Here is a 24,176-nt window from a genome sequence, read left to right as displayed (position 1 = left end):
GAGAAGATTTCTCCCTGCTTCCTCTCAAATTCTTGTCTGTAGCTTGTCAGTAACTTTATGGTAGTGGGGAAAAGTCAGAGAGATGTCACTGTTCTCAAGGAAAAAAAAAGAAATGAGAAAGTTGCTAGTTCTTGTATAGATTCGAAGTCGCAGATGTTAGCCATTGTCTTCTCAAGAATGAAATTTAATTGTTATATGCTACTAAGACTTTAAGATAGTCGTGGGAATATTATCTCACTGTAAAAATAATTGAAACCTCCTTTCAGGATAATGCACATGTGGCTAATATAGACGTTGGCCACAGAAGTTGCATCTGGGGATTTTAAGATTTAAGGTATTTTTTTGAACACCGTGTTGTGTTTTCATGTGAGTAGACATAAATCCGTGGGCTTTGGTTTAATTTGTTCTTTTTTCATATGTGAGATCACAATCCCTAGAACCTAATTGTTAATATATATATATATATAAGCAATTATTTTTATATATATATATATATATTCATGTTTTTTATCTGCCTCTTAAGACATCAGAACATATTATTAGAACAACTTTTTTAGTATGCTGAATTTTCAATCCCCTGCTTTGAGCTGGGATTTATTGCAATTCTATTTAGGACTGTAAAGCCAGGGAGGTGGAACAACAGATTGGCCTTAGGGTATGCTTGGACTGATCGTCTCTTCTTCTGCAGATCCAAGTAGGAATGTTTAAGTTTTGTAATGTTTGCACTCAGAGCTGGGAGGTTCTCAGAGCCCTGGTGGGGTGGGTGCTACCTGAGCATTTCTGTTCCATCAGCTTTTTCACTGAATTCCAGATTTTTCTGAAGTCAAGCGGTCCAAGCACTAGTATAATATCCAGATCTCAATGTAGTGCAGCTTGGCTACAAGAAGAACATTTTTTCATAGTAGCTGAGGATGAAGCTTTAGCTACATGAGGTCAGACTGATCAGAAACCTGAAGTCGCTGCAAGTCCAGTGCTATGGATTTGTTGTTGATAAATGCATTAAAAAGTACATCGTAACTCTTTGAGTTCTACTGACAGAAGACACCGTATAAACACAGAGTATTGTACTTCTCCTTTGGTAGTTACTGTGTCTCTAAGGACAAAAACACAAAAAATGGACCTCAGTATACTAGATGAGTATTCAGTCTTCCTCAGCTGCTTTGAGCAACGTGTGCCTTACTAAGTATATATTTATATATGTGGGGGCACCCTAACCCAGCTTAAATCAAGCAAAGGAGAAAAGTAAATATTTCCCTTGGCATACTCACTTTGATGTTCTGCTGGTTCAGTATTGTTCTGATTTTAACTCATTTCAAGACTGACTGTTAAGGCAGTGAAAAACAAGAGTGATGATCCATTATTTGAGCTCTATTTAGTTTGAAATTAGTGGGGTTTACCAGCAGTCAAAATGGCAAGGGCCCAGTACAGGACCCATATTGTCTCTGAATTGTTCATGTGGTCCATGTAAGCTTGTGATGTGGCATGCAAAATGAGAATTATGCCAAACACCTCCAACTGTTGATCCTAATGTTGCAGCTGAGGTGCTGGTGTTTTAAAGTACCTGACCTTGAGGTTAGTGCAGCAGGAAAAAATGTGAAGAAATTTCAGTATATGGTCACGGCTTTCTGCTGTAATAGGAAACAAATTCTAGGCCAATCACATCTATCTTTTGTATTGCTGATGTTTCTCAACACTTTTGTTATCCAGCAAGTTACCCTATCAAGACTGCAGCAAATTAGAAGGATAGTAATCAGTGTTACCATTTGCTTAATGGACGTACTTAAAATATAGAGTAGATTTCTTCCATGTACAAATGGGAAACTTAGGAATGAGACTTGTGATCTGTTTGGGACCTCAAAGCAGACAAAAGCCAAAATGCTCAACCGATCACTTTGCTTATTCTTTGCAGGGCATTTTAGTAGGATGGGAAGATATTCACAAGTACTTATTGACTTCTCTACCCACTGAAGTGGGTTGTTTGTTTCAAAGGTTTGTTGGAGGGTTTTGTGTATTTTTTCCTGCTAAATCCTCTGAGAGTGGATCTCAGTGTCTCTTGTGTGCTTCTGTAATTCTTATTTTTCTAATGCAGTGACCATGTTTCTTGAGTGTCAGAGAACTGTGCCTGTAGTTCTGTAAACAATCACAAGTATGCACATGTACGTCAGCTACATGGGTGGCTTTTGCCATGACTTGCTCCTGCTGCATTCCTGTATTGGGTCTAAGCACTACTTTAACCCCAGCCTGATCTGTATGTGTTTTCTGTGTTTTAAATTTCTTTGACTAACAAGTGTGTTTAATTCCTGCTAAACATTGTTTACTTCCTGCCTATGAATGGCAAAACCTCAAATGTCTGTTATTCATATAAAGTTTCCAGGAACCCCATGTAATCCCAATGGTATGCCCTAGGGAATGGCTTATGAGGTCAGCCCTGCTGCTTACTTATCTTGGGATTCAGCCCTTCCGTACTTGTTCTTCAATAGTAAAATTCTTGGTTCAAAGCCACTATTGAAAGATGGAGATAGTGTGGAGAGCCCATATAGTTCACCTGGAGCTGATGGTATTGCGAAGTGTGGCATTCCAGAGAGGCAGCCATCCTGCTCTGGGGCATTTGGTAGCTTTTTACACTCTGTAATAACAGCGAGGAATTTCTTTCTTTGATGAGGATTTTCCACACACCTCTGGCAGGTTGTGTATTAACGTGTATCTCGGTCCTCAATCAGTAGCATCTTAACACAGCTAAGGGGTAAGAGACGCAGTACTTGGAAGAGCATAATGGCTGAGCAATTTGCAAGTGAAGAGGAGACTCCCATTTACACACAAGTTCTGCCTTGCTTTTTCTTACAGGCACCTTCTAAAAATCCTTCACATGTGCTGACTTCACTGTTCTCTGTTGTACATCTCAACTGTGTTTTAAAAGAACTTGAGCTGATGCCAGCAACAACACGTCTGAACAGCTTTGATGCAACTTAGGTAACTTTTTAGGATTGAGGTCATTTGAGAAATGTTGCTTTGGGGACTAAAGTCTTACATATTATCCTGTCAGGAGATTCCTTGGACAGTTCATAAATGCCGTACGATTCTCTAGAGTTGAATGCAATAGCGTTTATGTTATCTGTTTTTAAAGCTCAGGAATTACATATAGTGTTTATTTTAAACCATACTGGAGGTAGGATGGGAGAGTGAACTGAGATGAAGGTTAAGGTTTTGCAATATGTTGATCCGACATAATACTGAATAATAGACTACTTAAATTACATGGTCACTAAGAGAATGTGTTCTAACTCCATTTGCATGTAGAAATAGTAACAGTAAAAAAAAAAAACAACTAGTTATTTTCTAGCTAATCCCCATGTTTGTGCTCCCTTTATTTTTCCCCACTTGAATAACTTTTTATTGCTACTGACAACTTTTGAATACCGGTTGGAATTACTGACCTTCTTTTAGAAATGAAACTGAGTGATGTCTTGAGTTGAGATAATCACATCCTCCAGTGCTGGCAGATCTACTAGCTTATTGGCATGCCCAACAGGAACAGTCATTCCTCCAAAGCTTTGCTTTTAAGTGAAGTGGTTAAAAGACTTCTATTGCAAATCTAGTTGGCTGAGTAGAGGAGCTGACTCCCTCTGTTAAGCCAGCTGTAAATTCAAGGGGTACTTTTCAAAGTGCCTGGCTTTTCTGGATGGAGAAGTCAAATGATTTATTCTTTTGTGCCATCTTGGCTGCAAACATTGCTATGCTACACTGTTTAGGGGGCCTCACTTCACCCTGGACCTGAGGTCTTTGAGCTTGTTTTTCATTCCCCTCACCCACTGGAGATGTGAAAAATGTGATGCTGTTCAGTTTTGAGCATGCAAGAACGCAGCAATTCTTCTGAGCATGTGCTATAATACATAGCTGGTGCTATAGTCCTACGACATCAGTATGTAATGCTATAAGTTCTTTGTGGTCGATACGACCAAAGTTCTGATCAATTAAGCTGTTTATGCTGTCAGATGCTTTAGAATATGGAGATGATCAGAAGACATGAGGAAAGTTGTTCTTTAGGAGATGAATAATAATGGAAAAGCAGTTGGGTTCTTCTGTACTTCTGAAGTTCTACTTCAGAAAGAAAAGAAAAAGAAGCCCTGGGAAACTTAAGCACAATAGTTAAATTTTAAAAGGGATCAGAAAGTCTATTGTGCTGTGAAAAAGGATTCCAGGGTACGGAAAATATCTAACTTGATGTTCCCACAAAGTTTTTCATGTAGTCCACACCACTAGTGGAATGATTTCATCACCCACGTGTTCCTGTCCCTTCAGCTTGTTAACGTCTGTTGCACAGTGGGATAAGATGGAGACTGTGGAGTGTTTGGGCTGACTGTGGTAATGAAAAACATGTCCTGAACACTTCTTTTAAAGTGGCACTGTTATGTTGTGCTTGGCCGCTGGCAAGTTTGCTCATCAGAGTCAGGTAATGTGTAAATGACATCAACTCCTAAGGCATTTTTCCCTGATGGGAGCGTCCAAACCTTGCAGGCAGCCATGACGGCGGCGGCCCGGCTCCATGGTAGCTCTGACGAGGCCTTGTTCAGAGGAGGCTGGCAGGTTGCAGGCAGCATCATTAGGTAAAAAATGATCACTGCCCCAAAGATGTACAAGCACAGTAGACTCGGCTTTTTAAGCCAAAATCTGTCGCTGTCTGTGCTGATACATGATGGGAGCTGAGATGGAATATCAGTGAGGGCTTAGTGCGCCTAGCACGTTGTTGCTAAAGGTTGTGGTTAAGTGCTTCTTCCCCTTGGTCAGACCACAACATGAAACTATGGTGGGTGTTGAGTTGCTAATGTCTCCTCGGGTTACTTGCTGTGGGTTTGTGTGCAAGCAAAACAAGGTGGCTGATGGGCTGGCTTGCTTAATATCAAGGGATGTTAGAGTATTTCTGAAGAGTGGGCCCGTAATATCACCTCTCATTGCCTCACTGACAGGAGCAGTCATGCAAGGCGTTACTGAGCAGGAAACACTAGCCTGGGTTGAAATGAATGTTTTAAATATCTTTTACTGCTATATATATATATATATATATATATATATATTTTTTTTTTCCTACATAGATTCCTGCAATGCAGGAATACATGAATAGAGGAGGATAACTAGAGAAAAAAGAAGTTGTAGTCCATGCATTTCTCTATGCCCTAGTCCAGTCTTTTCAAATTCTTGCTAATACTGGGGAGATGTGTTCTCCCATCCTCATGTCTCAGATGAGAGTCTCTGTCTACTTCTCATATCAGGAATTTGTTTTGCTCCCTGGAGTACCAAGTTCATTGCCAGTGTCAGGACCCGGTCCTGTCAGAAGAGCTTCACTTGAGCAGCTGGCCCAACACATGCAGCAGAGGAGGCACATGGTGGGTATTTTGTTAGTGTCAGGCATGCTTAAAGCATCAGACAAGAGGAAATGTACAAGGACTGCTTCGAAAGTAATGTCTTCTGTTTTAGTATATTGGCTCATAACATCAGAGGCAGATGTTGGTGGTATGGCAGTAGTGGCTGAACCTTCCCAACAGTGTTCCCTTACATTCTGTTGCTGAGTGACAGATGGCAGCAGAGAGGTGGGTAATCTGACAAAATGACATCTGATGTGGAAGTGCAGATGAAGCAAAGGGTTGTCACTGAATTCCTCCATGAGGAAAAAATGGCACCCTCTATTGCTCATCAACACTTGCTGAGCATTTCTAGAGACCAAACAGTGGATGTGAGCACAGTGAGGCAGTAGGTGGTGTGTTTCAGCAGTGGTCACAGCAGCAGTGGACCACTTCTGCTGGTGTGGATTTTGACAGGCATGGCATGCAGCCTGTTGTTCATCACTAGTAAAAATGTACAGCTAATAGTAGCATCTGCATTGAAAAAATAGTGTTTTATCACTGAGTATTATCTCTGTCAAACAGTGTTATTGTTCTCTTTTTAGCTGCTGTAGTTTCCATGGAAATAAACAAGGCATTATTTTCAGAGCAACCTATTTCTATTCATCCAGAAATCCTTAAAAGAAAAATGGCTATCCACTTTAGGATTGCAATTGCAAATGAAGAACAGGGCAAAAATATTAAACTGAGGTCTTTATTCTGATTGTCTATTATAGATTTTGGAACTGTTGTTATATGGTCCATTCTGTGAATCTGACACACCAGATCACCAGATATTTTCCTTCTTGCAGACTAGTTGGAGATAAATGCAAGTCGTTCAGACTGAGTAACCAGATCGGTCTAGGAGCTTGTGGTGTGAAGTGGTGATCTGTTCCTAAAACTCTTTTTGTTTTATAATCCTTAATTCTATGAGGAGGGAAGTATATATTTGTGTTAGTGCATTATCAAGTATCTAAAACTCCCTCTTGCTATTGCTGGCTCGCAAACAGATTGTTATTGCCAATTCACTGACCTCTCCTATGCTGATTATGCAAGACCAAGTTGAAGGTCTGTCATGTCATCACCTGGGAAACTAGAAAATAAATTGAATAAATCCCATCAAAGTATTTATAGAGATTGAGTCATGGAGGGTTGGAGTACACAGATATTTTTAGTGCTATCACTTACACTGATAATAGCTAGTTTGCTTTTTGGCAAAGCTGACATCTTCTATTGCTGTCAAGAGACTGTTGAGAGAGAAAAAAAAAAACAAACAAAAAATCCTCAAAAAAAAAAAACAAACAAAAAAAAAAAAACACCACACCAAAAAAAAAGAGTAATGCAAGCATTATATCAATGTTGGTAATTACTCATTGTGAAAAACAGCATTCAAAGTGTCACCAGGGGGAAGAAGAGAAGATATATGGGGGTGGAGAACGAGCAGTGGTATTGGGTACCCAGACGTGATGCAAGTGAGGTATGTGGAAAGCTTTGGATGGAGTCTGCAACTCTCCTGTCATGCTATCTCTTCAATTTCTTCGAGGTTAAAGGTTAAAAAGAAGGTGTGGCAAGATTCAGCTCTTGCTTACCACTGAGATCTTCTGCTCAGCACAACAATGTGCCTTTGTTTCATGCTGTCTATATCCCATGTGCTTTCTGTGCTGTTAAATACCTCGTTAATGGAAGAGTGCTGCTCTGGAGGAAGACCCGACATATGGATGGCTGAGTCTGAGCTCCTCAAGGGACAAAGAAGCATGCATTCTGTGGTTTTGTCACTGCTCTTCCAGCATGGAAGAGTAATACATCCTTTAGTACTAAGGGTACGCCCTCATACAGCAAGCTTCTGGTGCAAAATAGGCTTCCCTTTCATTACTATGCCAGTAGGAAAGTTTTCTGTTTCGTGATAAGGTTTGTTTAAGCATGGTCTTTCTGCAGTGCTCATGCTGGCTGGAAAAGGTCACTGCCTGCTTCCCACAAGAGCCTGCAGATTTGCCAGGTGAGTGTTTATTCTGTGACTGCTTTGAATTAAAAAGGAGCAAGGTTAGTGGTAAACAGCACAAGTTGAGGGGCATTGCCAGTCTGGTTCATTGGGGCTGCAAAGGACAGCTAAGAGGTAGGGGTAATGATGGGGTCAGCCTGCTCCTTTCTTACTTTCCTTGAATGGCCACGGTCAATGCTGGGTGATGATATCACATATACAGACCTTGAGAGAACAGTCTACCTATCTTCTCAGAAGGTATGTTTTTCTGTGTTTTGAAAGCATGTAGATGTAAAGTGTTTGGAAAAAGGGGGAAAAAAAAAGGGGGGGGGGGGGGGTTGGGGGAACTAGTTTAAGAACAAATATAATCTCTTGCCACACTTTTTCACAGGCTTTTTTTCTTCTTGACTTAGAAAATACAATACCCGCTTTTATAAAGATACTCATTGTATTAGCAAATTTGTTTGTCATCCATCATTTTGCTATGTCCTCTTCTAGTGCTGGGGAGGATTTCTTAGAGGAGAGAAAGGAATAAATAATAAATAAATAAATGAACAGGACTATATCTTATAACCTAGCAAGACAAAGTAGCTTCCTGAGCAGTGGGGCTGGCCACAAGGGGATTTCAGTGTTTAAGAGGTATATCTACCTGCAGCATAAAGTCTTGGACTGTAGTTGACGTAGGTCAGGCTGTTCAAGAGAATGGTTCCCACCCTTCTGGTAATTTGCTCAATGATAACAAACAGTTAAATGTCTGTCATGGTTTTCTCATGATTCCCAAGTCTGGGAAAAGTATACCTCCCGTCTTGCATATTCAGTGTATGAAAAGTGAGTCGACTTAGAGACATATACAATAAATAAACAGTAAAGCCACACATGGACTTACTGGTGTTGTGCCATGGAAGTAAGACTTCTATACTATTCCTGGTTTTGCCACCAACTTCGTGTAATATTTGAGGGAAATTGCCTCACCATCCTGTGCTCTGGCATACCTGCTTATGGTAGATTATGGACATTCTCTGAAAACTCACTCTATGTGTACAGTAATTCCTTTCTAATACGTTTCTTAGATGTTTTTATCATAGTATTGTGCGAGTTGGAAGGGACCTTAGAGATCATCGAGTCCAACTCCCGGGATTCGAGCCCTCTGTGTAGCAGAGTGGCACTTCTACCCCTTGCACCACAGGGGGGATTCGAACCCAGGCCTTCTGGTGTTGCAAGCGGCAATTCTACCACTGCGCCACCTTAGTTGTTTCTATTATGGCAGAAGAGCTGCAATTTGTAGCATTAAGCTACAGCTTGAGAGTCCTGGATTTTATGGGATTTCTCAATCTCAACCTTAAACCCAAACTGAAGTACGAAGGTTTTAATGCTTTCCATTTGAATTCCCAGTATAGATGAACTGGAATGCCCAATGACCATTTCAGCTAGGCCTGAGAAAGCACGCAAAAGCCAGGCATGGAGGTGCATGGTGGCATTTCTCAGAGATGGGCTGAACTCCAGCACAGTGGTCCCCATCCCTTTCCTAGGTTGCTACAGCTCAGAGTCTGAAACAGCTCACAACTACAGCAGGGCCTGAGATGACGTTCACCTCAAGCTGGGGTCTGCTTTTGTGGGCAATATTCAAGTGTCTGGCAGTTATAACAAGAGAGGTGTGTGAATTGGCGATAAATTATTCTGCTGTTTACTGACAGGCTAACCTTTTGTGTAAATGGACTTAAAAGAGACCCATATGCTCCTGTTAGCAACTGCTCTAGCTGAGAGCAAGTAATAGTGTCCTTTCCCACATCTTCAGCTGCTCCAAAGTTCTTGTGAAAAATTACACTTTGGAGGCTGAAATTTCCCTACATGTACAGCATTTATTTATTTTTGGCTGTTCTGAGAATAGAAGAGTTCAGCCGCACTTCAGTAATGAGAGAAGAATGAAACAAGATTTTCTTTGTCCCCAGAAATGTTAGTTTTAAACATCCTTTCAGCTGAGCGGCTGAAATTTGAAAATCAAGATGTGACAGCAGTGCTTTGGAAAATCCCAAGGGGCCTTTGTGTTTGACTTCATGGTTTCATGCAGTTTTTGTGGCAGACATGGAGCCTATGAAGTAGACTTTTCCAGTTCATTTTTCTGAAGCACACAGCTGAGGAGAGATTTGCTACAGAAGCAGCTGCGGCTAATTTAATAGAGTAGCACAAGTATATTGCTGTACATTGCTGCAGAGATCTGGAGTGGTTGTTGGATAGGTAGGGGAAGGCTGACTGCTTTCAAAGACAAAAGGAATCCCTTGCACTCTTGTTGAAATGCGGTACAGAGAGCATTACATAAAGAGTTGTTGTGTAGGCTGAGATGGAAGATTGTCTCTCAACGGCAAGGTATTCTGTCTCTTTTTCCCCATTTCCTTGACCCCCAGAATGTCCTTGGATCAAGGAAAGATGTTTAACAATGCTGAGGAGGCTGTTGAGCCCTCAGCTGCTTCTTCAAGTGCTTCAGTGACCAAGTATACAGTCAATGAGTAAACAAAGGTTTAAAAAGATGTTTCATTGAGAGAGATTATCTTGATGGAAAGATAATCTATAATAAATGCAAATTCTCACTAATGTTGAAGGTTCACAGTAAACTCCACAAAGGAGTAATCTCCAGAGAAAAAGATCCTTCCTCAGTGGCAGTCAGCCCTTAAATTGGATGTAGGTGAGGTACAGCCAGGCTCCACCCCTTCTGATAGTACAGCTGATTTACCTTCACCTGTGCTCCCGCAGCTGACTCATTGCTTGCCTCAGGAGGTTAATCAGAGCTTCAGGCTGTGATCAACAGTTTCCCATACACCAAGTGGGTCGTTCCTTCCCTTCTTCTAGATCATGTTTGAGTAATGGGATTTGACCCCTCCTGCACTACTCCATCTCATTTCACAGCCCTCAATTCCTCACGTGTCTCTGCTTAATTTTGGTCACGTCTAAAAATAAAAATTAAAAAATGATGGCACCGCATGGGCAAAAGGATGTCTGGAGGATCACATCATTCAGGCTGCACAATGCCTGGATCTAAGCCATCCTTTGGGTTCATTGCTTACATGACCTCTAAATATTTATTTTTGAAATGGGTTTACAAATTGCTCTGGTTGATTAAAAGACTCCTGAAAGATATGTATTCTACCAAACATGTGCTGAATGTTGGTTGGTTTTAACAAAACAAAGCAACAACAAAAAAAAAAAAAAAAGCAAACAACTTGTCTAGTTTTATGTGTAGTAACAGTTCTATACAAAACTAAATGTTATTTTATTCTTTAAGTCTTGTGACCAGTGTCTGAACAGCCAATACAAATTCAGGATGACAATAGCTTTGGCAGCAATTCTCAACTCTTTTTATCAGCATTTCTGCCATGAAAGTTGTGACCATGATTTTGTTCCAGTGTTCCAATTTTTCTGTTGTTGTCATTTGTTTTTTTTTGTCTTTTTTAAGCGTATTCCCCTTGAGCTTTTACTTGGACAAATGCTGTGTCCAGTGTAATTAAAATCAAACTCTCTCCATTTGCTGTATACTTGAATTCCTTTTCCTGCATATATGAGCAGATCTTGGCTCCAGCTGTGTACACTAGTATGCAAGATATCAGACTGTTAATACCGGCAGTCAATTGGAAACCAGGTAGTGGAGTAAATTTCTAGTCATTGCCTTGTGATGAAAGCTTAGTGGATGTGTCTTAAGGACATACAGATAAGACTCTGAGGGTCAGACCCAGGTAGGGTTGTGGGGAGACCTTCAGGATTTAGCTAAACAAGTATGTTATATGTGTTTATCTAGTCTTCCTTTGCTACAGTGATAAACAGGGTAATGTCAGCTCCAGTCAAACAACGCTGTATGTACTTGCCAGGTAAATATAAATGAGTAGGTTTACTTTGGGGTTGAGTAGTTTGGCCTTGTAAAATTTGAGTGTGGAAGTGTAATATTTTTTATCATTCTACTTGAAAATCTTTATTTTTTTCAAGTACTTTATACTAGAATTAACCTGCGGACTTCATGCTACGAAACCATCAGCCCACTTGCATCATGAAGTACAAAGAGACTGTAAAACAGCTTTGAAGCAAGCATAGATTCAAGACAGTTTTTATTTGCCGTGCCTGAAGTTATGTGGTAAAAATGGCAATGTAAAAAGTCTGTCTGTGGAGGCAAATGGATTGGTCTACTAACCTTGCTTTCTAAACAGTACCTGAGAGAACAGTTGACTTGCATTGCCAACAGTGAGCTTTAGAAAATAATGATGTCATTTTTTTATTTTATTTTAACGATGGGAGGGGTGAAGATAATACTATTCAGACATAGTGCTTCACTATAATTATCAATTAAAAAAATAATAATCTTGTGAGCATGTTATTACACTGACGCGCTTCAAATTCAGCTTTCATAGGAGAGGCCAGCCATGTAAAATGAACTGTACTTTTGAAGTTAATATTCATTTACCACACAGTGCCTCCCCACACAAAGGCTATAACATCTGTATTATGGGGGCATTTCTGTTGCTTTAATCACCACCTACAGCACTCATACTGGTAGTCAGTCATTAATTCTAGCAGTTAATGACAGAAATATGGATTTATTAGTGCTGTAAACCTGTGGGAAGCAGTGAGTAGAATTAGTATTTTTTTCATAATACTGAATAATGTGTTTTCATTAGATGTGAACACGGTGTGTTGATTCCTGCAGTAAAAGGACTGCATGTTAGCCATTCAGATCTTACTTATCTTTCATCAGCTTGCCTGAAGCATTTTGAATCGTAGAACACTTTCTTGCTTACTACCAAAGTCTTGGTCCCTGGTTTAGGGGATTGAAAACTGGGAATCATTTTACCCTATTTTGGAGGATTTCTATTTTAAAATATCTCTCGCTTATGATGTTGTCACCACAGAAATCTCTGCCTTCTTTGAGAGGATGGGGTGTGCGTATGTGTCTTGGTGTCACTGCTGGACTGAATCCTGAAATTTAAAGATGGGGCCAAGAAACAAGTTTATAGTGCAGAATTAGCTACAGAGCTTAGTGTTCCTTGATTTTTGAAGTGTTTAATCTACATACGAAGCCATGTATTTGTATTGCTGTCATGGCCTTATGGTTATCAGTGTTCCAGATCATAGCATCATGTAGTGAGCTGGGGCATTAACACTTTAATTCCCAGTACTACTACATGGTTATGATGTGGAATACCAATGACCGTAAAACCATGACAATTGCTTTGAAAGGTCTGTAAGTTACTAAAGATTGTTGTTAGTTTGGTTTTTTTTTCTCCTGGTCTTTGGATGTTATTTGCTGTCCAGTTGTTTGTGACCACGAATGAGTACAAGTGTTATCCAGTACCTATTACGGGCCATTTCTTAAGTTCAGTGTAAAAAGTTCTTCCTTAGGTTGGTTGTCTTTCAGTGGAATTTGAAATCTTTACTCATGATGCTGGGAACCATGTGGTATTTATTGGTTATAATGCTCCAAGGCCCATACAAACAAACAAATAAAAACCAACCAACCAAAAAAAAAAAAAAGCCCTGAACATGGAAATTACCAAGTCTTGGAACCAATCCACTGAATGATGACTAAGGAATAGAAACTAAGGAATTATGTTGTGTAGTTTTCTTTACAGTTCCATGTATAGGCTTTGGAAGGGTGTAATGCTATGTTTTCCACCACCTGTATAATCTTCTGTTGTAGATCTGATAAAGATGGTCTTGCATCCCAAAAATCAAGTGGATGGGCAGGTTGGGTCTTTGTCTGATAGTAAATGAGACACATATAAATACAAAAGGGAGTGTCTGTCAACTGTAGATGCAGTGACAACAGAATGGGATATGAATCGCAGGCAGTTGCTTTGGTAGTGCGTAGGAAAAGAAAGAGGGAGACAATTCTGAATCCTGCAAAGTTTTAAGAAATATCTTTTGATACTCTCATGCATTCTCTCCGTTTACTTGGGCTGAGTTTGAGACAGCTGATATTCTTCCAGACACTGAGGAAGCTGGGCGTCAGCACTGTCTGCTTCAGATAAGATTAATAATGTATAGGTTCATGGGGAATGGAGCCTAATCTGCTGGGATGCCATGGAAGGCACTCCTAGTGAGGAGGAGCAGCTGCCTGCCTTGAGCCTCCTGGTAGGAATGAGATGAACCATCTGAGACAGTCTCAGATCGACTCCTCTTGGGTTCTGAAGGCAAGTTACTTGCACCTTGTAGTTGAGTGTGTTGAAAGCAGCAGACAGTACAAAGATACTTTGAGCTCCCTGAAGTACATGCCAGCAGCAGTCCTGACTAACACACCAGAAGAGAAGCCATTATTTGAATGAAAATCCCCTGCAGTTACTTCTACTTCCCGTCTTGAATTTAGAGGTGAAAAATGTTTGACCTGTTGGAGGCTTCCTATGTTGAGCACAGGTTGGAGAATCTGGGTCTTCCTCTCTTGCACCTCGTGCATTACTGTCCTGCCTGTGCTGGCAGTGAAGTCATGATCTTCATCTAAATGCTGGATGTAAAAAGTAATTTCCCTCTTCAAAGTTTCTTCCTTCCTTATGCAGTGTTAAAATAGGACAGAAACTCTCCAGTCCTGTCAAAAAAATTCCAAGCTTTGTCTGAGATGTTTTCCCTCTTGGTGCCTTGTACTTTTCTGTATTCTTCTTCACCATAAAAAATGACTGGAATGTCTGGATGGCTTTTTTCCAGTGTCACTGCAGGAGGCACTGTGCTGCATGGAGGCAGTCTGAAGACTCTTGCACTTCAGCCCGCCAAGTATTGCTTGGTGGATTCATTCGGATGTGATTCAGTCATTTCCAAAGCACGTTCTCCACTCCAAATACATGCATGAAGAGTTTAAGGAAGAGAATATGTATCTAATTTTCTAGATAGATATCTATAGATGCCTATTTCTAGATAGGTATGTTTTCTAGATGTTGTGTTTTTTAGCAACACAACATTCCTGTGGTAAAAGCAATGCTTGCTTATCTTCACTTTCTTAATTGCTGCCATGTAGAAAGGTGCTGGGACATTAGCAGCTCTTGATATTGCTGAGGAGGTTGGTTAGCAGCCAGTGGGGCTCAGAGCTGTGGGAGTGATAAGGCTCTGTAGGCTCCAGCTCTTTAGGACTCTCTTCAGCCCAAGCTTGCTCTTCTGAAGCAGCTACTAGAGTCAGCCTCAGGTAAAGCCTTCTGCATTGTTTACCTGTGTTCATCTTTGGAAGCAGTTAAAAGAGTCAAGAACAGAGAATTACGAGGGAAATTCTAGATCCCTCGAGGCTGTGCAGTGGGAGTGCTGGTGTTTTCATGTGCCCCTGGTGGGGAATTTCCCTCTCCAAGTGCTTAACCTGAGGCAGGGAGATGAATAGCCTCTGTTCCGTTCCTTGTGATCTGAACAGTGCTGAGTGTTAGTGTACGCAGCAGGTATTACATGCATCACTTGAGCTCCTCTGAAACATCAACTAAGTGCTCCGTTGGTCTCTCAGTGTGGAAAAAAAAAAAAAAAAAAAAGAGAAAAAAAAAATGTTTTGGTCTTGCAAATCTGTGCAGAAATTGACACTCCACAGCAGAAAGTCAGCTCTTGTGTTGTGTGCTATGGCAGTCATTCACTTTTTTTTTTCCTTTTAGAGGTTTCCAATCTAAACTCCTTAAGTGTTCTTTTCACAAACAGTTCTTGATAACCACAAATAGTTGTTTTCTAACTGGGAGTAATTTTACATGCAGCTGAGCACATTGCTGCCCTTACAGTTTTGTGGTTATTCACTGCAGAGAAAATATTCTGGTAATATTTTGGTAATGAAAACTGTAAAATGGAATACCCACTGTTAGGTTAGCAGAAACTGAGGGGAAGCAGTGATTGCTGAAACAGACAGGAGCCTAACTCTGTTTATCCATTGTCAAAGGTAAATCATCATCATTATCTGAAATCAGTTGTTTCCTTATTTTCTTGTACACATGCATGAGCTCCCCTTTTCTTCTTATGCAGAACTATTTCACCCTTGGAAACTAATCTAAATTGATGTTTTATCTTATTTTGGTTTGGCTTCTTATGGTAGTTCTGTGGATACAGGGGAGTAAGAAACAACATGAAGCTGTCTTGCCCCAGCCTTTTCAGGGAAGAGCCATAATTACAGCACCTTCTCAAAAGATCTTGGTCAGAGGTGGGCTGCATTTGCCCAAGCGAAGCAGCAGTTAGGGGCTCAACACCCCTCAGCAGGGTGAGGCACTGCTGGGAACAAGTCTATTTCTACTCCAACCCCTCACTTTGATTGCTGCCTTCATGTTTTTCCCTAGTTTGAATCTTTTACTCTTTTTTTAATAACCATCTTGGAGGAAGATCCAGTTTCTACTGCTGTTGCTGTGGGTCGGAGCAGCACACAGCCACCTGTTCAGGTCCCACCATGCTAGAGGTAGGGAATGCAGTGTCTCAGAGCAAACTAGACCAGTTCTGGATAATTTGCTGTTCTTGTTTCCACACAGTAGCAAAACACTGGTGAATTTAGGATGCAGAGGAAAATGTCAGTGCTTTGTGAATTCAAAGATATAAATCACATTGTTCCCGCTAAGTCTTGTGATGTATTAGTATGCAACTTGCTTATTTGGAGATTCAGTTCTTTATTTGCCACATATTTCTCAGACAGAATGTGTTTTGTCAGTCCTTACCTTTGGGTCATTTAGGCCTGGATCACACAGATAATGTAGGCACTGTACTGTTTGTTAAACTCTGAACATCCTGCTTTTCTATTGTCACTGACGATTTCTGCGCTTCTCCAGTAGCAAATGATACCTAGTATTGTTTTTCTTCACCTCTGCTGAACATTTTAACCAAATGTTACTGAGGCTTGCCTTTATGGATAACTATTGAAAATGTGTTGTCGACACAAAATCAATTTAGAAAATTCCTGGCGCTTTTCAGTATTACAAGACTTGAAGAGGAATTTGTTTTCTGAGCCTATTTTTGTCATTTCAGAAGCACGCCGTTTTAGTTATTTTTAGTTGAAGTACCTGTTGGAAGCCTCCATAATAAAAATAAAGAAATTGGATTACCTCTGAGGTTTGGAAATACTGCTTAGTAATTTATTAGAACAAGGTTAGAATATGCGCTAAGCCAAGTCATGTTAGTCTGAGGGTTGAAATGGGGTACCTGGGAATTCAGAGTGTTGCGCTACTCCAGTAATTAAAGCGTAGTCAGCTGAAACCTCCCTTAATAATCAAAATTGTTCCTTGGAACTTAACCTTCATTAGTGTCCTGGTGCAGCCTTCCAGTAGTGACCATTGCTGAGGTAAATGATCAGTCAGAAAAAAACAAACAAAAGGATTACATTATCATGGCAGATTTGGGCTTTTTTCTTGCTATGCCAGTCTTTGATAATACAAATAGTGTATGAACATAACATCTGCTGCCAAAGACAAGCAATGAAACACAACATATCTGATTTGAAGGCTGTTCTGCTTTTTGTGTTGTCAGACTTGGATTATTACACGGTTTCTGTTTTCTGTAGCTGTGGCTGAACTAGGACGCTGATCTCTCCTCTGCAGTTGCGGTGCCTATCTCATCTCTGTTGTGCTCTGTTGCACTGGGGGTAGTGTTCTGCTACAGCATGGTTTCCTTATCAGTAATTTTGCAGTAAATCAAGTAGGAGGATGACTACACTTTCCAGCAAGGTCTAGAATGAGGGATTCATGGCATGTGAATTCCTATAGGATACTGGAGGACATCTGCCTTAAGAGTCTGTCGCCAGAGCTGAGACCTTCAAGGCCTAGATAAAGAACTGCTTCTGTCTCTCCCACACCGAATATGTTCTGACTACTGTTTTACATAATCTGTCATCAGTTTTTCTTTGAGCTGGATTCAGTAGTGAAACCCGTTAGATACGGATAACCTTTATCATTCCTTTGTTTCATGTCAGGGCATTCTTCCAGAAGCCTGTGAAAAACAGCTACGACAAAGAAGCCTTTGAATGTGGCTATCGATACAGAGAACTGTAATTTCAAATTAAAAAGGATTCTTTTGAGCCTTGTCTTTTGGACAGAGCAAACCCCAAGTTTGTTTTTCATCCTAGTGATCTGGATGCAAGTGGTTTGTATTCTCTAAAACATTAAAAAGTAATAAGTTCTACTTTTATGATGGCTGCTCTCTGAAGTATATCAAACAACAATTATTTTATTATACTATAGTATTTTCTTCAAGGATTCCACAGCACTTTATGTTATTGAAGCTCCAGAATACCCCACTGTCATTTATGTCAATAAGATGAACTGAGATGGAAGAAGTGCCAGCTATTTGCTAAATGCTAAGCAGTTCCAATCAGATCTAGAAATGCTGACTCTGCGGCTTCTTAACAATGCATTTACATGCACCTGTCTTCTATGCAAATAAATCATCTAGGATTCCTTCCTCTGACCACGTGTTGTGTGTACAAAAACTGTGAAGAAAATGCAGCGTATTAACTAATATATGCAGTATGTCCTTAACAATTGTAAAATAGGAAACTGCTGACTGTGCACTGTAGTTTTACACTATTTACAGTAAAAATTTCTCCAGCATGAACAGCTCTTCTTAAATGCCATGTCATGGGAGAATACAATAAAGAAGTAGCTTTTCCAATAGTCACTCAATACTTTGCATTTCTTCATCAAACCTGGCATTTCTTTCTTTTGTTGTTTCACTGGTGGGAGGCAAACTGAATGGGGGGACCCATCTTACATGCTTGTGGTGTCACAGAATGGTTTAAGATGGAGAACAACCTCTGCTTTGAAGGATCTGTGAGATTCATAAGATGCTCTGCCCACGTGAGGGGAAGAATCAAGAAACCTATAATTAGCCCACACCTTGTCCTCCTCAGACAGCTGAAGGTCAGATGAAAGTTGGCGTGAGGGGGAGTGAATGCTCTGTTTCCCTTCTTCAAGAGTCTCAAGTTCCCTGTTGCACAAGGGATAAGAGAGGTCATGCTATTTCCATCTTTTGACGTCTACTTGTCTGTATCAAGAAACTCCACCATGGAGTGAGCTGCCTCAGCTCCTGTGTGGGCTGGTGCTGGATGTTACATGGATTTACAGTGGGGAATGTGCAGCTTGTTGGCTGGACTGAAGGAGAAGCATGGCAAAACAGCACTGTGCACTAAGGAGTGCAAGTCTTGTGATTTCAACTCTTCCTTGTATGTTAGTGAGCTAATCTCATTTTTTTTCCCAAGAAAGATTTCCTTTTGTTGTCTTCTCACTCCTTTGGTGGGTATTGTAGGAGTGGACATACAATGAGTTGCATCAATTTGTATTGGATGACATCTCTGACCATTATGTCAACAGAGTAAAACGTAGCAACAGGAAGAAGTTTGCTGCTTGTTTTGTTTAAGTGTGTACTTTTCAAGACTCTCAATACTTGGTACAAAATGCCTGATTTTGACTGCATTTTGTGCATAATTAAGTTGTCCCCTTAGAGGGAGTATCTAAAACATCTATTGTTTATTGGGGATTATCTTAAATTCTTTTCATCCTGTTCTTGTGTGTTCTTATGCAGCATTAAGAAAACTGTCTACTACAACCATGTTGTAAATGCTATTATTTTTAATAATGGATATTCTGTTCAGTTTTGGGCACCTCAGTACAGAAAGGACATTTGGAGCTGGTCCAGAGAAGGGCAACAAGGCTTGTGAAGGGCTTGGAGAATATGCCCGGTAAGGAGTCACTGAAGGAACTGGGGCTGTTTAGTCTGGGGAAGAGGAGGCTGAGGGGAGACCTTATTGCTCTCTTCCAATGCCTGAAAAGTGCTTACACAACAGTGGAGTTGGTCTCTTCTCACTGGTGACAGGATGAGGGGAAATGACCTCAAGTTGTGCAAGGGTAGGTTTAGGTTGGATATCAGGAAAAACTTCTTTGCATAAAAGGGTTGTGAAGCACTGGAATAGGCTCCCCAGGGAGGTGGTTGCGTCACCATCCCTGGATATGTTTAAAAACCATTTGGATGTGGTGCTCAGGGACATGATTTAGCAGAGGGTTGTTAGAGTTAGGGTACTATGGTTAGGTTGTGGCTGGACTTGATGATCTTTAAGGTCTTTTCCAACCTGAGCAATTCTGTGATTCTATGATCTCTAGAAATTGGATGCTGATACCATGTTTAAAGAGAATGCTTGAAGAAAAGACTGGTTCACTAAAGAGCTGCTTGTGAGTGGGAAAAAAAAAAAAGGGGGGGGTGGGGGGGGAGGGTGAATTTAACATCCTAGGATTTATTTTAATAGAACTATGTTCAGTCCAAGTTTCATTTTATGTAAAAATATAATCTACAGTTCTGCAGCTGTGTGTATACATTTTCACTCTATGATTTTTGAAACAAAAGATTTCAGTGTTGTTGGATTTCTTTCTTTGACTTTGGAGCCCCAGCAGAGATCACTGTGAATTTGCTGGGGCTGAAAGAATTTAGTATTATGTAATGGATGATTAGATATTTGTGTTAGATATTTTAATGTAGTACCAGTTTGAACCATCTCTTCCTGCATGACTGTGCTACGCTGTGTAGGTGGAATTTTTACTGCAACTTGTTTTAAACTTAATGATATTCATGTTAAAATGAAGCGCAATTTTACTGTCTAGCGTTGCCTATAATCCTTTTCCTTGTCAGATGTCACAGAGCAGCAGAAAGGCATGTAGACGTTATTCTTAGAGAGACTGCTCTATTAAAGCACAGTGTTTGCTGTGCTTTGCTAGGTTCCCAGATCCTCACAAGCTCCCTGCAGAGATCTTTCTGATTGGTGTGCCATGTGTCTACGCTACACCTGTACAAATGTGCACCCCAGTAGAGCCCTCTGTTTTCAGTTTACTTCTGTACTGTCAGTAAGCTGGGAGCTGGGGACTACTCTCTGAAAATGAAAAAAATAAGCCATGCAGGTAACCAGCTGCACATCCTTAATTTTTACATACTTTTGAAAGCATATTTTCAAGTAGAGACAAACATTCCTGGGTGTATAAGTGTTCTCTCGTACCACTGCACCCTTTTATGATATTGCAGGTGAACTGCTTCCAGTTGCTTATTTTCAATCTCATCACTATTTCTAAGCAAAATTGTCATAGTTGCTCTCCATTTCATCTAGCCAAACCGGGATTCCATATAAAATAACTACATTTTTTGAAAGAGATGCTTCATTTTAGCCCACCATAATATGTTCTGCTCTTAATGATCAGGAAGTGGGTTTCCACCTCATACAGCTTCATCATCTGTCTGTGCACAGCTGTGTTATGTATATGCATGTATATTTCTGTGACTGCAAGAAAGATGTAGGCATGATCAGAGGAATGTTGGCTGCATCTGCTGTGTCCTTAGCTGCACCCATGAAGGCCTGGTCTGGCCACTCGTGTGCCTTCCCCCTGCAGTGGGACCAGCCCAGTTTTCTGTTTCAATGCAGAGACATGCCCAAAAGACCTTAGCTAGTGGAGACATTACAGAAATAAAGCTAGGATGCTTTCTGATGTCCATAATACTGTGCAAGTGGTGCCTGTGCTCGGAGATTTTGAGGGAGCATCTTGGCAGGTTGTGCCAGGCCATGTGGGGCTGCAGGCCTAGAGAACCTGGTGAGGTCTTCAGTGGATTCCTGTTTGTGGTCCATTCTGCTTAGACATGAGCATAAAATCTTTTTGTGCCTTGGGTAGAGAGGAGTGAGTTTATTTAGGTGATAAGTAGTATTTTCTCATGCAAAACGTGAAAAACAGTGTGACTATTAGTCCCTGCAGGAGAATGCAGGCTGGGGAGGTTGTTGCTCACCTCAGAGCTGTTTTCTGTAACAAGGTATCCCCATTTCTCAAAGAGAGAGACATTGAGTAGAGGACCCAGTAGAGGGGTTTTAGTGGGTTTTTTTTTCCCCCTTCTTGTACTTGGGGGAAGCCTTGTGAAAGGAAGTGAGACAAAGATGGAGGCTATTGACTTTGATTTTTCCACCCTTCCCTGTTACCATTCAGCCTTGGGAAAACACTCGTCAGCAGAACAACTGAACTGGAATTATTTAACTAACCATTTGCTTCACACCAACGTTGTGTTTTTTGTTTTTGTTTTTTTTGTTTGTTTGTTTTGTGTTTGTTTGTTTGTTTTTTGTTTGTTTCGTTTTCTGCACCTAAGTATCTCTTTCCTGTAAAGCACATATTGAGACATCCTCCTCTGCCTCTCTCTTCCTAGACTGATGCAGTCACAATGATTTGGGGAGCCATGACCACTCAGGAGTCATGAGAGTAATTATGAGAGGATTTGAGAGTTTGTCTGCAGGTGTTGAGGTGCAGCTCCTTCTGCAGCTGTAGCAATTCATTTGCCCATCAAACACAGTAGCCCCTCCTCACACAGGCGTATGCCCAGAGAACTGTACCCACATATCTTGGACTGTCGCTCTAGGTGTCACCTTCACCCTTCCTGCTGTCTATTCCATACTCTTTGAGGTATCTCTGTCTAGATGTTGGCTGCAGCACCAACTATGCAGTGATGGTGGTGGATAGAGGTGGGCTCAAGTCCTGGTGTCCGACTCTGGAGCTGTGTGCCAGGTGGGCTGCAGTACAGGACCTCTCTGCCCACTGGCTTAAGGTATTTTTTTCAGGATGAGATGAGAAACACTTAAGACTTCCCTAGTTTGCTTCTGTCAGTGTGGTTTGGCCAAGGGGCAGCAGGGAAGGAGGAAAATCCCAGCACCATTTGCTGTTTGGTTGAGCCAGAAGGAAGCTGCCAAAGCAGGCTTTGTAAGTATTACAGTAGTAGGGATCTGCAGGGAATTTCTTGCATCCCTGGCACTGTTGGATTTACCCGCCTGGCTCAGGTTCTACGTACACCTGTCAGCTGAGGGTGACAGCACCAGTGCCAGCAGTCCACAACTGTCCCCTTGGAGCTTTGCCTGGCCAGCTGGTAGTGTATATCATGAGCCAGACCTCCTTCTCCTCCACAACTGTAAGCAGGAGGTTGTGGCAATGCCCTCCCACCCTCAGTGAGGAAAGTGAGTATCAGCCCCATCTGAGGCCTTTGCTTCCTAAGTAGAAACAAAGGGTTTCAGACTTACTTTCTAATGGAGGGGAAAGATGAGGAAGAGGAGGATGCTATCAGGTGGGATTGGTCCCAACAGGAAGGGGATTAGAGGCAGATTGAAATTTGTCCACGGTGGAACAATGAATCTTGCTCACTCAGGTGCACTTCTTTCCTACTTCTTCCACTAATGTCCGACTCAATTATCATGACAACAATATTACCGTTTTCCATTGCTCTCACCTTGTCATCCACATGCAAACAAATCATCCAACAGTTTGTGTGATAGAGACCTTTTCAGCTCCGCTCTGGACTATCTAGCCCCTGCTGCCACTGGCAATCAGCAGCCCTCTGCCACAGGGTTTCGGTGTGAGTGCTGTATTTGTAGACTACGTTCGTGCACGTCATGCTTTTTCAAGCCTCCAGTATCTATTACTCTGACAGGGAAATAACGTTTTCCCACACAAAAACAGAGAACAGGTGCCGCAGATTGTTGAAAAAACTGACTGTTTAGAAACTTATAAAGATGCATTTGCTTCTTCTCTTTTCTGTCAGAGATGACAGCTGATTACTGAAGACTGTTACCAATCTTAGACAGCACTGACTGCTTATATACCACGAAGCCTCTTGATTACTGATGAACTTCATGAATGCATTTACATTGCTTCTATGGTCCACATTTAAGAGCCTCCTCTCCAAATTCTTGCAATGGAAACCTTCTGGATGAGTCTGAACTGTTGCATGTCACACAGTTCAACTCAGCTCCTTGATATGTTGCCCTAATTATTGTATGCTAAAGAGTCTAGAAGGAAATTTATGCAAAATATATAGTCTTTATTATAACATCCAAATAAACTTAATGCTGATACTGAGCATAAATGACCAAATAAAAATCAGAAGTACAGGAAGGTCCTATGGTCTTATGCTAAGTTGAAAGTAACCAGAATCAGGTGTTTCTTTAGCAGGTGATATTTTTGCAGCAATGTAAGCTTTTACTTATTCAGCCTGATGTAAGACATGTATAATAAGCCATTATGTTAAGGAAAGAAGACTGAACTAAGTGCAGGAATCCATTCAGTTATGACTTAGGTGAACTCTCAAGTGAATTTGTGGCTCCTTTTGCCCTTTGCTTACTGTTAGTGTGGAACTCATCTGCCTCTTCAGGTGTTTCTGCTGAGATCTCTGCATGGTGCTTTTGTAACAAAAAGCTTTTTGGTGCAGTGGTGCCTTTGTTTGGACCTGTTGGTCCAGTGAACCTTTCAACCCTGTTTCTTCACCATTCCTGTGTATTTGCCTTGAAGGACTCTATGATGGTTTTGTGCGTGGATGTGTGTGTGTGCATGCTGGAGTGCACCATGGCTCCAGACTGTCTTTATGTAACAACAGTCCAACATGGGGAGACTACACACCACTGAATCATGGTATCCATGTGACCTGAAGTGTGTGAGGATCTCCTTACAGTCAAGCATGCTGTGTTATATATTCTTTCCTGGTGGTTGTGTTTTTCTGTCTTTTTGCTTTTCTTTCATTTGAGAGTCACAACAGTTTAAAACAGTGCTAAGGAAAGCCGTTTAGCCATATATGCTTTTAAAATGAGAAGCAATGCAGGACTCATTTAAAAGTATTTTGTGAAAAGGAGGCTAAATAGAACATGATCTTCAGTCTCGTCTGTACTAGGGCTGAAGTTGGACAACTTCTTTGGGCTTGTTAATGAATTTGAGCATGTGTTCATCTATACATTATTTTTTTAACTGTACTATTTGCCTAAAGCTCTGTATTTGCGATCATATAGTGAAGCCATATATGCTCATATTGTACAAAATTAGGCATATGAAACATCAATCAGCACATCTAAATGCACACTTGCATATAGA

The 24,176-nt window shown here is 40.9% G+C and overlaps 2 protein-coding genes across 6 annotated transcripts in view; one reads left to right on the top strand and one right to left on the bottom strand.

Moving 5' to 3' along the window:
- CMSS1 (cms1 ribosomal small subunit homolog) overlaps positions 1 to 24,176 on the top strand; it is a 222,109-nt gene that overhangs the window by 169,168 nt on the left and 28,765 nt on the right. The gene's annotated exons all lie outside the window — the stretch shown is intronic.
- Positions 1 to 24,176, bottom strand: part of FILIP1L (filamin A interacting protein 1 like) — a 192,349-nt gene that overhangs the window by 167,340 nt on the left and 833 nt on the right. The gene's annotated exons all lie outside the window — the stretch shown is intronic.

This window comes from Excalfactoria chinensis, chromosome 1 (genome assembly GCF_039878825.1).
Source record: "Excalfactoria chinensis isolate bCotChi1 chromosome 1, bCotChi1.hap2, whole genome shotgun sequence".
Lineage (NCBI taxonomy): Eukaryota > Metazoa > Chordata > Aves > Galliformes > Phasianidae > Excalfactoria > Excalfactoria chinensis.
This window is presented reverse-complemented; position numbering and strand designations above follow the sequence as displayed.